Source organism: Lathyrus oleraceus, chromosome 5, assembly GCF_024323335.1.
Source record: "Lathyrus oleraceus cultivar Zhongwan6 chromosome 5, CAAS_Psat_ZW6_1.0, whole genome shotgun sequence".
NCBI classification, from domain to species: domain Eukaryota; kingdom Viridiplantae; phylum Streptophyta; class Magnoliopsida; order Fabales; family Fabaceae; genus Lathyrus; species Lathyrus oleraceus.
The window spans coordinates 362,681,782-362,699,462 of record NC_066583.1 but is presented as its reverse complement, the minus strand read 5'-3'; the positions used below and the strand labels follow the sequence as shown (position 1 = coordinate 362,699,462).

The window sequence follows — 17,681 nt, the reverse complement described above, 5'->3', positions numbered from 1 at the left end:
TGTCGATTGGATGGTCTTTGGAAGACTTCCAAGCTTGAGGAAAATCATCGTTTGAAGGCGGATGATCTACTTCTGTTTCATCATGGTGTACATCTTTGTCCTCCTCAATTTTGACTATGTCGGGTTGATCAATCCCCGGCTCGCCACCTTTGAGTATGTCTTCGGTAGATGTACCTGCACCATGAAAAACACTACCCTTTCCGACATTTCTCGGATTGGATTCATCAAAAGTAACGTGTACAGACTCTTCTACAGTAAGTAATCGCTTGTTGTATATTCTATATGCTTTGCTAGATTGAGAGTATCCGAGGAAGATACCTTCGTCGGCCTTAGAATCGAATTTCCCTAAGCTTTCCTTTCCATTGTTTAACACAAAACATTTGCAACCAAAGACATGCAGGTGAGAAACATTTGGCTTTCGCCCTTTTAAAAGTTCATACGGTGTTTTGTTTAGAATGGGGCGAATGAGCACCCTATTCAAAACGTAACAAGCCGTACTAATGGCGTCAGCCCAAAAATATTTTGGTAAGCCACTTTCATTGATCATTGTTCTTCCCAATTCTTCCAAAATTCGATTTTTACGCTCCACAACCCCATTTTGTTGAGGAGTACGTGGAGCGGAGAAGTTATGATCAATACCATGGTTACCGCAATATTCTTCAAATAGGTGATTTTCAAATTCACCTCCATGATCGCTTCTAATCGCAACAATGTTTGTATTTAGTTTATTTTGGGAAAGCTTAGCAAATCGTTCAAAGGCGGCGAATGTGTCACTCTTACTTACTAAGAAAATAGTCCAACAAAATCGAGAAAAGTCGTCCACTATTACGAAACCGTAATAGTTTCCTCCTAGACTCTTAATCCTAGATGGCCCGAATAAATCCATATGGAGAAGCTCGAGAGGTCTCGTTGTTGAAACGATGTTTTTGGATTTAAAAGAGATCCTCGTTTGCTTCCCCTTTTGACAAGCATCACAAAGGTGATCCTTGGTGAACTTAATTTTGGGGAGACCTAGGACTAGATCTTTTGAGACTATTTTGTTAAGTAAGTCGAAATTAACATGTGCTAAACGTCTATGCCATAACCATGAATCTTCATTCATTGTTACAAGACATTTGTCACTTGTTAAAGATACTTCATTTAAGTCAAGCATATAGACATTGTTCACACGAAGACCATTAAACATGCTCTTCTTATCATCAGTATGCACAATTTTGCAACAATCTTTTGAAAACGATACATTGAATCCTTTGTCACATAACTGGCTGATGCTAAGTAGGTTATGTTTAAGACCTTCGACAAGCAATACGTCAGAAATAGTAGTGGAAGAGGGATTACCTACACTACCTTTACCAAGTATTGCTCCTCGGTTGTTGTCACCATAAGTTACATACCCCTTCTTCTTAGCCACGAAGTCAATGAAGAGAGATATGTCTCCTGACATATGCCTTGAGCATCCACTATCGAGAACCCATCTTCTCTCGGTAGTCTCGAGGCATTGTACCTGTGATAAGATAATTAACAAAAGAAGGTACCCAATGGCTTATTGGGTCCTGAGTGGTGAGGAACAAGATGGTTGCATTTGGGCACCCATTGATAAATGCCTTTAGGAACCAAAAATCTCCTAAATCTACACTTAGCAATGGAATGACCTTTCTTGCAACAATAAAGACAAGAGAACTTTTCATTTTGATTACTTTTGCTATCTTCATCCTTTATAACATATTTTATTTTTGATATGGATTAACCATACTTGATCGAAAATTAGATTTATCAATAGCAAAAGTAATCTTGGGCTCGAGAGCCTTGTTAAGTTTGGCTTTTAGGTTCCTTACTTCACTTTGCCAAATGTAACAAGTATCACACCCAAAGTTCATCATTCTACTTTTAAGGTCCTCATAACTAGTTTTTGTGCTTTCCACTATAGAAGCCTTAAGTGCCTCAAGTTTCCTTTCGGATTCTTGAATTTTTTGTTCTAAATGAGAAAAAAAATTCTTATTTGAGGCAAGCCTTTTAAAGGCCTCTTTTGCTTCACAGTGTAAAGTTTCAAAAACAGTTTGCAATTCATGATGAGACATACTAGAGGAATTTTCATATTTAGCATGTCGTACCTGTTTCTTCTTATTCTTTTGATGAGCAGAGAGACATAGATTTGCATTTTCATCTTCATCACTGGAGCTTTCATCATCGGAGGAGTCGCTATCGCTTTCCCAAGCAATGTATGCCCTCCTTGGCTTTGATGGTTTCTTATGTGATTTGTATGAATCTTTTTCTTTTGTCTTTTTGTTCATCGGACAGTCCGGTTTGTAGTGACCCGGCTTTCCACACTTGTAGCACGACCCTCTAGTTGTTTTTCCTTTGGAGTCATCATTTTTGGAGAACCTAGATTGCTTCCGGAAGTTAACTAAGTTCTTCTCAGAATGTTGGATGCCGTTCTTTCTCACGTAACGGTTGTAGCGTTTGACGAACAGCCCCATATCTTCACTCTTGTCCTCTTCTTCTTCGTCACTTGATGAATAATCACTTTGCTCTTTTGCTTGAGACTTTGAGGAGGAAGTCTTTAGAGCTATTGATTTCTTTTCGCTCACCTTGGCTTTGTCTTTCTTATCTTTCTTTTCATGTTGTTCCAAGCTTAATAGAACTTGTTCGTGCTCTTGTAGTTTGCCGAACAATGTTGTTAAGTCCAATATGGTAAGATCGTTTGCCTCTTTGATGGCGGTCACTTTCGGCTGCCATTCCCTGTTAAGACATCTTAAGATTTTATTAGTAGCAACATCATTGGAAATAGGTTTACCTAGTGAATGTAATCGATTGATTAGATGAGTGAATCTCTTTTGCATGTCGGCAATGGTTTCCCCTTGCTCCATGAAAAAGAGATCAAACTCTTGCGTTAGTGTATTGATTCTAGCCAATTTAACATCGTTCGTCCCCTCATGGGCAATTTGAAGTGAATCCCACATGGCCTTAGCAGTAGGACAATGGGATACACGATAGTATTCGTCTACCCCTAATGAGGAGATTAAGATGTTTTTGGCTTTCCAATCATAGTTGTATTTCTTTTCATCATCATCGGTCCATTGTGCTTCGGGCTTAGGCACTATTTCATTATTCTCATTGGTCATGGTTATTTCAATTGGACCATTGAGAATAACATTCCATATTTTTCTATCTATGGAATTTATGTGCACCCGCATACAGTCTTTCCAATAACTATAATTTTCACCATTGAAAACGGGAGCTCTATTGTAAGCCCCTTTAGGTTCGTTAGCCATTTTCTATCAACGTTGTATTTTGAAGCACGGAGTGAACCGGAGCTCCTGATACCACTTGTTAGACTATGGCACGGATCTAGAAGGGGGGGTTGAATAGATCCCAGTTAAAAACTTGAGTCGGCGCTACCAATTTAAACGAAAAATTGGTTTTAAAAATGTTTTAGGTGCGGAAGCGACCGAGGAAAATTTAGTCTAAAAACGAACCGTTATTGGAAAACCGGATATGCGTTAAGCTAATGGATAAGAGATAAAACGAGATACAATTCGCTACACTAGTATCACAATCAATGATAGAGTTCACTTACTAGCAAGCCTAGTTCCAATGAACCAAAATACCAAATTGAAACTCAGTGCAAACTTAAGGCAACTTTGGCTTAGGCAATTTTACAAACACTTGGTGTGCATAAACACTCCAAGTGATATTTGAGTTGAGTAAGTAAGTCAATTTATCCTAGTACAATATGTTATTGTACTTAGTATTCCAACAGCTGTTTTAATCACTTACTCAACTTATATCAAAGTTTGGCAAAAATTGCTTAAACTAAAATCACTTAAATTTTAAGCTGAAAAACAGATTATGCAGAAAATTAAAGGAGACAGAGATTTGGTGAGGCAGTTCCCCCGCCGTCCTCGCTTCGGGGTACGTCTGCCCTCAATTCTAAAAATAGAATTGAGATGATTAATTAGATATCACCTGTGAGATTTATTCGTTTTTACAAGGAGTGCAAAGTATGTAAACAACAGAATTTTCAATATGTTGAATGATACTTCTTTTCCTTGCCCCTTGATTCAAGATGAATCAAGACCTTTGATTGTTGATGCTTGACCTCCGTTTCCTGCCACTTGTTGATGAACCTTCCGTTCTTCAACCCCTTGGCCCGGCTGATCACGAACACGAACGAATCAAACCTGGATTCTTCACTACTCAAACACCGACTCCGCTACTAAACTGATGAAGACTTTCTCTTATCAGTTACCTTCGCTCAGCTGAAAGATAATGAAGCAACCCGTCCAAAAACCCCCAAACGCAAACCGGTATTGGAGGATAAAACCTTAATGGTTTTATTCAAGAAAGAACCTGCCAAGACTTCAACTCGAACCCGATTCTTCAATCGCTACCTCGAACCTTATCACCTTCAAACTATCACAAATTGCATCAAAAGTTATTGTGTGCAGTTGATGTATTGTGGACTGTTGAAGATGAAGATGATGAATCTTTGACAACTATTTCACTCTTTCTTGTTTCCTTGAACACTTGTACTCAAAAATAGCAAATGTTGGTTAATAGAAGTGTTTTGACTTCTATTTATAGTAACAGACAAAACCAAACAAACATAACAGAAATTTAAACTTGAAATAACTCAGAAAGCTGAGTTTGCGCGCGAACGGTCGACCATAGGGTCGGCGTGCGCTGACCCGTGGGGCACGCGCCGACTGCATGCGTCGACGCAGGGATTTTTGCGCCGACCCGTGAGTTAAGCGTCGACCCTATGCGTCGACGCAAGGGGTTTTTGCGCTGACTCCCTCCAGTTTGGGCAGAGCCTTTGCGCCGACCCGTGAGCTTTGAGCTGACCCCTATGGTCGACTCAAAGCCTTCAAATCTGCAAAAAGGTTGTGATTAGTGATTTTCATGTATTTGGTCATGATCACACTTTGTCTATATGTTTTTGATGATTATAGTAGCTTTAGGATAACGTGAAAAAGGATATGGTGGGTAATGTGTTGCATTTGTTCGTAGACGTGTTGTCATCATCGAAACTTGATATCGTATGTTGTATGACACTTTGTCTTTACAAACCTGTTGTTGAACTTTTATTCCAGTGTCAGGTCATATATGAACCTGTTCTGAAGAGTCTTTCTCTATAATTGTTTCAGCATTGTCAGGTGATATATGAACCTATTGTTGAGCTTTCATTCCAGTATTACCAGGTTCTTGATATTCCCCAGCATTGTCAGGTCATATATGAATCTGTTGTTGAGCTTTATTCCAATATTGCCAGGTCATATATGAACCTGTTTTGAAGAGTCTTTCTCTATATTGTTTCAGTGTTATCAGGTCATATAGGAACCTGTTGTAGAAATTTTCATATTCGGGTTTAGTAAGTCATATGTGAACTTACTACCGAAATCTCTTGTATTCTAAGTATCGTTTATCAAATTTCACTTTGAGTAATCCCCGGTGTGTGTCTGACTCTCCAGCAGGATTGTTTTCCCAGGCGAGTTGTTTTTTTACCATTTGTCTGTCTCCCTGTGGACCATCAGCATTCCCCACAGGTTGGTCCGTCTAGTAGCATCTCCTGTTAAGGGTTCACCATATCCCTAGCAGATAAAGATTACAAAAAAAGTCTTGTATCCATGCATATCATATCATAGCATTTGCATTTTTCATGATCAAAATCTGGGTCTCCATGGTATTTAACCATCCCCCACTGCGATCCAATGAAAAATGTTGTTTCATTTTCCTCTGGTGGAAGATGTTTAAATAGGGGCAACTGTCATACCCCGATTTTGGTCCTGAAAATTTTTCATCCACTATGCATCATGCATTCATTTTAATATAAATCCTAATTCACGTCTGAGGTCAATCGTTGACTTTCTAGTCAATTAGTTGACCAAAGTCAATAGTCCATTCCCAAATCCATATTGTCTCGATTTTGATAAACATTGGTCATTATCTAGGCCTTTTCGATCATGGTGCTTTTAATTACAAAATGGTTTCTAACTTAAGTTATTTGACTTTTTAATTTTCAATTTAATTTCAAATTAAGTCTAATTTCAAATTTCAATTTAATCTTAATTGTTTTTTTTACTAATGATTTAAACTTTAATTGATTTTAATTTTCAAATAAATGTTAGAATTGATATCAAATTAATTTCAACAAATTATAGATTAATTTGATTTCAATTGGTTTTATTGGTTTTTTTATTATTTTAAATTGACATTTAGTTTAGTCTTGGATTATTTCTAAAATCCATACCCATTTTTATAACCAAATATCCATTTATCCATTAACCCTTTTAACAACCATGTCCATCAAAATCCACTACACCATTTCTAGACTTTAAGTCAACTATATAACCATTGACCAAAATCAACAAGCCAAGGGTGTTTGGTTTAAGATAGATTTGTGGTATTCCATATCAATTTGGTAATCATCATATGCATTGCTCATTAAAATCAGAATTTTATGTCCACTCTTGCATTTGAGTAACCAATAGAGGTGATGTCCTTGGATAAGTTAGAATTTGGCCTTTCCATTTCTACTGAACACAAAGAAACCCACATTTGGTTTAGAAAATAAAAAGAGGGATGAATTTTGATTGGACGCATTTAAATCACCAACCTACATAAGCCACTTTCCATGTCTAAGTAATTTTCTATTTTTTTTAACAATTCATTACATACCATTACAATCCTACACTCCATACAATTCATTTAAACTTTCAAGCTTTCATTCAATATATCCAAATTCCATTCAATACAATTCAATAGACTTACATACAAGTCCAATTCAATAAGCATTTGTTACATAATCTAATTCATTCAATTAACTTTCAATACACAATCTAAACAATTCCAATGTGTATTCATTCATTTAATCAATTCAAATACACCTCGTTTCCATTTCAAATTCAATGGTTCCATTCAAAATTTCAACACATGTCATGATATACTACAACCATAACCATACAAACATACGTAAACCATTTCAATACATTCTATATATCCCAATCCATTACATATGATTTTTCTAACAGTAGCGAATCAACATCATCAAGGCCATAGCGCTCCATAAGAATTCCAAAACAGCCCCGAACTAAGCAGCTCGCATCCAAGCGGTTAACCTGCACCCAAAGTATAAAAAAAAACCAGTGAACCAAACCACTTCATGGGATGTTTAAGAAGGCTAAAAGGTAGACATTTGTGCATCAATTTCTCTCTCAAATAATAGCATCACATTCGGCCAACCTGCTAACAGTTTTTACTAACATTTGCATAATGAGTATCAAGCAGTAATATCCTATTGCACCAGCACCTAGACATCTTCAGCATAAGTCATAAATCTTAAAAGTATTAACAAATAGCCACGACACATTTCAAGATTCGGTTCAATCAATGCATAACTGATTCTACGGATTTCAAGACCTACAATTCTGCAGCAGGCAAGGCAAGCTACCTGCAGCAAACATCATCCTGCAAAAGAAAATCAAGTCAGGCAACCTGCAATACATTGGTAGTGACAGTTCAACAACAATTTTTACAGTGCACAAACTCGAGCAAGCAAGCACCGTGATGCAAACCATGTTGTATTGGCCACGGATTCTTAGCCATTTGCCTTTAGCCTGCCCTAACCGTTGGTCAAGGAGCTCCATGACAGTTTAATCGTTATTGTTGTCGCAACTTATGTCATCTTGCTTTGCAACAGCATCACACCATCATTATCATGCAGGAAATGGCCATGGATTAGTCCTGCATCCATTAGTACCTGTCATAGCACAACCAAGCTTAGTCATTTCAAACAAGTTTTCAAACCAAGGCACCATGACTTGAAGCCTGCAGCCAACATACCTAAACCTTGGTCCTGCAGCAATCCTATAAAACCTTGCCGAACTACCAACAGATGACCTGCACACAAACATACCAAACCAGCTAGACACCATTTTCACTGCAAAATGAAATAACCCACAACAGTCCATAACACTTCAGTTACTTCCAACTTAACTAGACACCATTAAAACCAAACAGGCAGCAACACACATAGTACAAACCTGCTACGAGTAATTAGGCAAACCATCACCTAAACCATCAAACCAACATGAGCTTCGAGCAACAGGTTCATGCAACCGAGCTAACCCACATCTTGCACTAGTTCAACATAACACAAACCCGACCACAATGCCCAAACCAGACCTGCAATGAGCAAAAGCATGCAGTTAATTCAGGCCACACAAACCAATCAAGACAGCAAATCCAATTGAGCAGTTGGAAGCAAAGCACATTCACATATCATAATCAGGGTTGTGCCAATTAATCACAGTGTGAAGCATTGCCTATAGAACCATGTAAACTTACAGCAATAACCAAGAGCTCACCATCACATGTTGAAGTAAAACCAATAGGCTAGAAAATACCAATTCCACCAAGGTCGTGTGAAAACCGAAGCTACTCATGTTTTCACCGAATTCACTGCAGTAAAGCACAAAGCAATTAGCAAGGCGTTAGAATTTCAAAAAAATATCCCAAAAGGGATTGAAACAAAATCAAAGAAGAAAGTGTAGGTCTGTGTTACCTTTTCCGAATTTAACAATCAAATAGGGCGACCAAAATTTGACAACCCTAAAGGGATTTCGCAGAAACCCCTTTTGATCTCCAGAGGTCAGTCTAAAACCCTAATTGCTGAATATAAAAGGGAAGGTGAGAAGGAAAACGAGAGAGAGGACGAAAAAAATCTGAGAGACAAAAACCCTAATTGGAAAACGGCGAAAAAAAACCTAGATTGAAGAGGCGAAGAAGGAAGATTCAAGCTTCGTCGGCGGCGTCGTCACCGTCGAAGGTGAGCTTCTTACTTGATCCTCTTTTGAAACCATGGATTTGTGCATTTTTGGGTGAGAGTAGTATCGTGAGGCTAATGTGAGCGATGGAGAGATAATGTGAGTTTGAGGATTAGATTCAGAATAAGGAAAACGAGGTCGAGAGTGAGGGCGAGGGAGATGGATCGAAGACGAGAGATGATGAGGAATGAGAGTAAGTCTTCGTGAGGAAGACGAATGAATTTTGTGTTGTTTCACGTGGCTCTGTTTCAATTTTCTTTTATTTATTTTTAAGAAATAACATTTAAAACATGATTAAAGACCACTTACCCTTTGGTTTCCCTTGGCATTTCCTTTAATTGTTGGTATGCTGTTTAGTGTTCCCAATCCATAATCCTTTGGAAACCCAACAGCCAAGCGGCTAGGGTTTATTTTTGGATTCCTCCATCATTAATAGGTAGTCCAACAGACTATCTTATTTTATTTTTTATTTTAATTTATATTTTAATCTATTCTGGTTTACATGTTCAAATTATTATTAACATAGCAAATGACCACAAGTGGCCTAGTGGAGAGAGAGTAGGTTCACTTGCTTTAGTGGGATGGGTTCGATACTTGTGAGTTGCATATTTCCAATTATTTTATTTTTATGCTTATTATCATTTAAATTTTTATAGTATCTTGCTATTTATTTTACTTTTGTATTTTTATTCATTTAATTTAATCGTTATTTAGTTATTTATATTTTTAACTGTTTACCTTTTAGATTTAATTAATAGTTGAATTTTCGATATTAGTTTTTTATTCGATTAATTGATTTCCATGCGTTAATTAATTTAATTAGGTTATTAACACCCACGTTCATACCTTTACACGTATAAATAATCACATTCAAATTCACTAATTTTTTCGATTTAAATTTCGCTAACTTTCCATAGTTTCGACATTTAATTCCATTTCCTCCCATTAGAATCTAGCATTCTGGTGGGAACTCGATTATATATATAATTAACTCGATTAACTCGATTATATATATAAAATTAACTCGATTATATATATATAATTAACTCGATTATATATATATAATTAACTCGATTAACTCGATTATATATATAAAATTAACTCGATTATATATATATAATTAATTCGATATACATATAAAATTGTAAAATTAATTTTATCCCTATGACAATTTTATTTTTAAACTATCTTTACAATTCGACTAAATTCCTTTTTAAAACAACGAAAGAAGAGGACCATTCGAATCTTGCATTCCGGTGGGAACCCTCGAATAATCCGTCCCGAGTCTCACGTTTTGAATCAACCGTTCGTTCTTTTCTTGCGCTCTTAAAACACTTAGAAATTAACTTGGACAAAGAGAAGGACCGTTGGGATCAAGCATTTTGGCGTAACCCTTTGAATAGTTGATTCTCATCAAGTGTTCGTTGTCCAAATAATTTTCTTAAATAATTTGATTGAAAAAGGACCATTGGAATCTAGCATTCCAGTGGAACCCCAAGTGATTGATCCCGAGGCTCATGTCTCGTTCTCATCAAATATTCGTCTTTCAAAACTCAAAAAATACTTAATTCCTACCTTAACACCTTTTCAATAAAGATGGAAATGGAACATGGTGTATACCGTGCACTCCTGAGATTAAGATTCAAGATGGATGCCTTGCTTATCTTAGCTCTCGCCATTGTCTAAAATTGTCAATGCGGTTTCTTCAAACCCTTTCTCAATCAAACCTAAAAATACTTAATCTTTATTAAACACTTTTCACCAATAAAGATGGAAATGGAACATGGTGTATACCGTGCACTCCTGAGACTAGGATTCGAGATGGATATCTCGCTCATCCAAGTTCTCGCCATCACTCAAAATACATCCAACCAATCAAACTCTTCCTCGCCGCCGTGCGATTAATCAAAACCCTTTTTCATAAACGAAAGATATATTTTCTTAAGGTGATGCAAAAAAATGTTTCGGCCACGATTGTTGAGTCGAGATAAGTGACGCTTTTCCGAATGTAGATTTCTAAATCCGTTCGATATGTGGTATGCGTCCACTCCTCATTTGTTTTGGGTAAAACAATGTTTTCGTCGATTAATACAGTATAGCTTTCGCTAAAATCGACCAACAAACAAACATTTTTCTACCCAGAACTACGTAAAGCCTTGATTTCTCTTTTGAGATACGTAGGAGCAGGATTTATAAATCTTGTCAGGCCCACTAATAAAAAACTTAGGTTTAGTCCTTCGTCAAAAAAAATCCAAAAACATATTTTCTTTTCTTTTGATTCTATTTATTCTCTCCCTCATAATAACTTGAGAAGACTAACATAAGCTAACATTCAAAACGAAACTAACTAAACGGTTCCCGTTGAATACAACGGACGTGAGGGGTGCTAATACCTTCCCCTTGTGTAACCGACTCCCGAACCCTAATATTGGTTGCGACGACCATAATCATTGTCGTTTTGTCTTGGGTTTTATCGATATTTCCCCTTTCCTTTTTAGGAATAAATAAAGTTCGGCGGCGACTCTGTTCAGTCCATCAATGCGAGCGTGCGACCGCGCTTCGCTTAAAGTCGTATCCCCATTTTTTGAGGTGCGACAATCATCATCTCGAATCTTCTTCTGATAAAATTTTACCTGGTTTTCTGCAAAACAAACTGGATTTTTATAGATGATCTGACCCACATTATTGCACTGCAATTTCTTTTCTATTCTTTATTTTAGGTGTGAAAAATTTGATCGCTGATTTATTGTAAATCGAGTCACCTGTGTGTCTCGAAAACAAAAACCGAACAACTGATGATCAAATATTTCACCTTCAACATGTGCACTGATCATATAATATTGTGTGGAAGACATTGTGTTGAATGGAATTGAAACTGAATGCATTGCTAAGTTGTTCAACTGCACAACATAAATAGTTGGCCAATGCATTGATAAATTGATAATTGTCTGTACAGACTTGACCATACATGCAGTTGAAGGAATCCAGCACGCAGAGAAAAGAGTGAAAAGAATACATGCAGTTGAAGGAATCTAGCACACAGGGGAAATAGTGAAAAGAATACTCAATAGCCAGGGAATCAAAGAATCTATGAGTTATGTGCCCTAATGTGCCCTAAGATTCCAATCCTAGGCGCCCATTCCCTAGGCGCCATAAAGTAACTAAGGCGCCAAAGGGTTGGGTGCCTCTTCACAAATCTAAACATAGGTGCCACTAGGAAGGGAGCCCCTTCCAATTGCCCTACACCAAGGCGCCAAGAGGAAGGGCGCCTCTTCCTTGCATGTGAAAAATCACATGTAGGCGCCAAAGTCAAGGGCTCCTCTTCCCCTTGCATGTGATTTCTTCACATGCGCCTAGTAGATTCCTCACATGACCTTCCATGCTGAATTTTGTCATTCACTTGTCTCCTCTTGCCTTTGCATGCAACTAATCACACTCTTTTTGGTTTCTAAACCTACTCACTCATTCATCTATAAATAGTCTCTCATATCAACAATATCAAATCATCTTCATCACACTCTTTTCTTCTACCACATTTCTTTCATCTAACAAACTCAAGCTTTGCAAAATCGAATCATGTCTTTGTTAACTATGGGCGATGAACACAGAGGCACAATCGAGAATATCTCGGCATTTGTATGTTATCTCTCTCTTTTAGTTACTATTTCTGGATTACCTCTAATACATATCTTCTTTGTGTTATACCTTTGTAATCTCTCTCTATTTAGTTTCTATTTCTGGATTACATCTAATACATATTTCTTGAGTATGTATTTCTTCTTCTAATTGTATTTTCTTATTTTTTTGTTATTAGGATCTGAAGCGGTTTAGATGTCGTGTACATGAATATGTACCCCACGATCCTTTAATAGAATCATATATTAGAGGATGTGGATTTGGAAATCTACTAAACATTGTTTCGTACTCGGTGGACTACAAGTTCATTCTGGCTTTGTTGGAGAGGTGGAGTGTAACACCCTTCTAAAATACCCCAAATATTTAATTAAAATAATAAACATATCACAATTCAGAGTAATTATGCCATTCCAGGGTGTCACACATAATATTCACACCATTCAACAATATAACGGTCATGCTCTTTTATTAATTCAAAACATAAACATTTGCATAAAACGCAGCGGATAGAGATCTCCTCAATCATGTAAAACATGTAACATTCACATGTAAATTATTCAACAACATAAAACAGCCCATCCCGATGTTACATCTATCAGAGCACGACCCACTAAGGAGACTACACTAGACTCCAAGCATTCGCTTCTACTCAACTCATTTCTCGTTACCTGAAAAATAGTTGTAAGGGTGAGTTCCTCAATCAATATAATAAGCATTATAGAATATAATGTCATGTTAAGTAATTTAACACATTAATCACCCTAATCGCAACATACAATCAGTAACAGCACATCAGCTCAACATCATACTCAACACCAACATAAAGTACAAGTATAATCTCAAATCGTACTCCACAACAACAACAAACACACGTATAATATTGGAATACATCCATTCATATTATACGCCATACATACATTATGCAATGAGACTCCACACATGCGGTACCGACTATTCTTGAACATATAGTTCAAGCTCACCGATCAAATCCAGATACGGCTACTAAGCTCACTAGTCCCACTCATTTGAGATCTAATGACTCACTCACTAATTCCTCACCATGGGAATTAGCTACAGCCCCGAAGGCTAGACTATGCACACTAATCATCTAGCATGCAAACATCAACAACAAACCCACAATGGTTCACTCACTAATTCCTCACCATGGGAATTAGCTACAGCCCCGAAGGCTATGCTATGCACGCTAATCATCTAGCAATGCAGCATCAACAACAATTCACAATGGACATATGCTCACACTCTAAGCCATACAACAGTCCATTCACAAATACATGCATAATATATACATTCATAGCATTATGCATATCATCATACATCATCAACACATGTATCAACACATCATTATCATGTCAATCAATTAAACACAGTATTAGCAACTCTACTAATACCTATACTGCTCAAAACAGCGGGAAATAATCCCTATTACATCATACGCCAACATAGGCCAACTCTCAATTATGTACACAACATTAAAAAGCCAATTTTTCCACTCTGCAACAGTGTTAACCGGTTAACGCCCTGGGTTAACCGGTTAACGCAGGCAAAAACACATTTTCTGGCAAAACGTAACAGTGTTAACCGGTTAACGCCCTGGGTTAACCGGTTAACGCAGGCAAAACAGCACATTTTCACAAATTATAACAATGTTAACCGGTTAACACCCTGGGTTAACCGGTTAACGCAGACAAAACAGCAGTTCCTGCGCTAACACAAGGCAGAATGCAGAATTCTCCGCATTTTCCGCCGTTGGAGGACTTCCAGACCTCCGATTCCGATTCCGTAAAAAGCTATACGCTCGGAATTTCACAACTAACCCAAACACAAATCCAATTACAGTCTAAATACAATTTATCCAACAAATTTCTTCAGCATCAACAATCCCAATTAGGGTCAAATTAACGGCTTATCACTACCCATCACATATTATCCCATAATACCCATTAATCGACGATAAACCCCCCTTACCTGAGTAATCCGGCAGTTCTTTGAGCTCCAAGCTTTTCTCTCTTCAACCTTCAGCCCTTGCTCTGTCTCTTTGCCCTTTTCCACTTTCACGATCGTTCTCTGTTTTCACGTGAAACTTTCTTTTTACCAAAATGGAATTCTTTCTCTTACTTCCAACATATATATATTTTCCGAATAATAATAATAATCCAAAAATAATAATAATAAAATTCCCAATTATTTAATTAAATTAATAAATAAATTATTAACTCAATTTTAAATAATTATTTTATTATTATCGGGGTGTTACAACTCTCCCCCACTAAAAGAGTTTTCGTCCTCGAAAACATACCTCAAGCGAACAACTCTGGGTAAGACTCCTTCATCTTACTCTCCAGTTCCCAAGTCACATTGCCACCTGCTGGTCCTCCCCAAGCTACCTTTACCAAGGCAATCTCTTTACCCCGCAACTGCTTCAACTCTCAATCCTCGATCCTCATAGGTGATGTTTCAACAGTCAGGTTATCTCTCACCTGTACATCATCTACTTGGACTACATGCGACGGATCATGAATGTACCTCCTCAACTGAGACACATGAAAAACCTCATGCAAATTCGCAAGCGACGGCGGTAAAGCGACACGATAGGCTACCTCCCCTATCCTCTCCAAAATCTGATAAGGACCAATAAATCGAGGTGTCAACTTCTTCGACTTCAAAGCTCGACCAACACCAGTTATCGGAGTAACACGAAGAAACACATGATCTCCCTCTTGGAACTCAAGTGACTTCCTCCTCTTATCATGATAACTCTTCTGACGACTCTGAGCAATTCTCATCTTCTCCTGAATCATCTTAATCTTGTCTGTAGTCTGTTGAACAATCTCCGGTCCAACCACAGCACTCTCACCGGACTCATACCAACATAAAGGTGTCCGACATCTCCTACCATACAAAGCTTCAAACGGTGCCATACCAATGCTCGAATGAAAACTATTGTTGTAGGTAAACTCAATCAAAGGCAAATAACAATCCCAAGCACCTCCTTTTTCCAAAACACAAGCTCTCAAAAGATCCTCTAATGACTGAATCGTCCTCTCAGTCTGACCATCAGTCTGCGGATGATATGCAGAACTCAATCTCAGCTTAGTTCCCAAAGCCTTCTGCAAACCTTCCCAGAACTTCGATGTAAATCTAGGATCTCTGTCTGAAACAATACTCGACGGAATACCATGCAAACTTACAACCTTCTCAATATACAACTCAACCAATCTCTCTAACGGATAATCCATTCTGATCGGAATGAAATGAGCCGATTTTGTCAATCTATCCACAATCACCCAAATAGCTTCAAAATTCTTACTTGTCCTCGGTAAGCCAAAAACAAAATCCATACTGATACTATCCCACTTCCACTCTGGAATAGTCAACGGTTGCATTAGCCCAGACGGCTTCTGATGCTCAATCTTCGACTTCTGACAAGTCAAACAGGAATAAACAAAACTTGCAATTTCCTTTTTCATTCCAGGCCACCAAAATAACTTTTTCAAATCATGATACATCTTCGTAGCTCTAGGATGAATACTCAAGCCACTACGATGTCCTTCCTCCAGAATACTCTTCTTAAGTTCGGTAACATCCGGAATACACACCCGATTACCAAATTTCAAAACACCATTCTCGTCAACTCTGAATTCACCACCTTGGCCTTGATTCACTAAAGTCAACTTATCAACCAAAAGCATATCGGATTTCTGACCCTCTCTGATCTCATCCAGAATACCACTTGTTAACTTCAACATTCCCAATTTAACACTGTTGTGAGTACTCTCACACACCAAACTCAAATCTCTAAACTGCTCAATTAAATCCAATTCCTTAACCATTAACATAGACATATGTAACGATTTCCGGCTCAACGCATCAGCTACTACATTTGCTTTACCCGGATGGTAATTCAAACCAAAGTCATAATCCTTCAGAAATTCTAACCATCTCCTCTGTCTCATATTCAGTTCTTTCTGATCAAACAAATACTTTAAACTTTTATGGTCACTGAAAACCTCAAATCTCGACCCGTACAAATAATGCCTCCATAGCTTCAGAACAAACACTACAGCTGCTAACTCTAAATCGTGTGTCGGATAGTTCTTCTCATGAACTCTCAGTTGTCTCGAAGCATAAGCTATAACCTGCTTATTCTGCATCAACACACCACCCAAGCCCAACAATGAAGCATCACAGTAAACCTCAAATGATTCCGACGAACTCGGTAATATCAGAATAGGAGCAGTAGTCAACCTTCTCTTTAACTCTTGGAAACCTTCTTCACATTTCGAGTCCCAAACAAACGCTTGTCCCTTTCTAGTCAACATCGTCAACGGTAACGCCAACTTAGAAAATCCCTCAATGAACTTCCTATAATAACCAGCCAAACCAAGAAAACTTCGAATCTCAGCAACAGACTTAGGAGCTTCCCACTTAGACACCGCTTCTATCTTAGAAGGATCAACAGCAACACCACCTCTTGAAATCACATGACCAAGAAAACTAACCTCTTCTAACCAAAATTCACATTTAGAGAGTTTAGCAAATAACTTCTTTTCTCGTAGAACTTCTAAAACCACTCTCAAATGCTCAGCATGCTCTTCTTCAGATTTCGAATACACCAAAATGTCATCAATAAACACCACAACAAACTGGTCTAGGTACGGATGGAAAATCCTATTCATATACTCCATGAATACTCCAGGCGCATTAGTCACACCAAAAGGCATCACAGAATACTCATAATGTCCATACCTTGTTCTGAAAGCAGTCTTCTGAATATTCTCAGTTTTCACACGTATCTGATGATACCCAGATCTCAAATCTATTTTGCTGAACACACTCGCACCAACCAACTGGTCCATCAAATCATCAATCCTCGGTAACGGATACCGATTCTTGATCGTCACTTTATTCAGTTGCCTGTAGTCTACACACAACCTCATAGTACCTTCTTTCTTCTTAACCAATAACACTGGTGCACCCCACGGTGACACACTCGGACGAATAAATTTCTTATCCAACAGATCTTCCAACTGACTCTTCAATTCAGTTAACTCAACAGCAGACATACGGTACGGAGCCATCGATATCGGTCTAGTACCAGGTACCAAATCAATCGAGAACTCAACTTCACGCTCTGGCGGCAATTCATTCACTTCTTCAGGAAACACATCAGGAAAATCACACACCACTGCTAGATCGCCA

General features: G+C 37.9%; 1 long non-coding RNA gene across 2 annotated transcripts; it reads right to left on the bottom strand.

Annotated features, from left to right (window-relative positions):
* Window positions 1-6,867: 6,867 nt before the first annotated feature.
* LOC127079176 (uncharacterized) lies at window positions 6,868-9,216 on the bottom strand. 2 transcript variants are annotated; one of them, XR_007787905.1, is made up of 5 exons: window positions 9,135-9,216; window positions 8,367-8,460; window positions 8,043-8,184; window positions 7,843-7,939; window positions 6,868-7,759 (listed from the first exon to the last, which is right to left on the bottom strand). It is a non-coding gene; the product is annotated as an uncharacterized LOC127079176 (long non-coding RNA). The 2 variants fall into 2 exon arrangements; XR_007787906.1 differs by lacking the exon at window positions 9,135-9,216 and adding an exon at window positions 8,564-9,034.
* Between the last annotated feature and the right edge of the window lie 8,465 nt (window positions 9,217-17,681).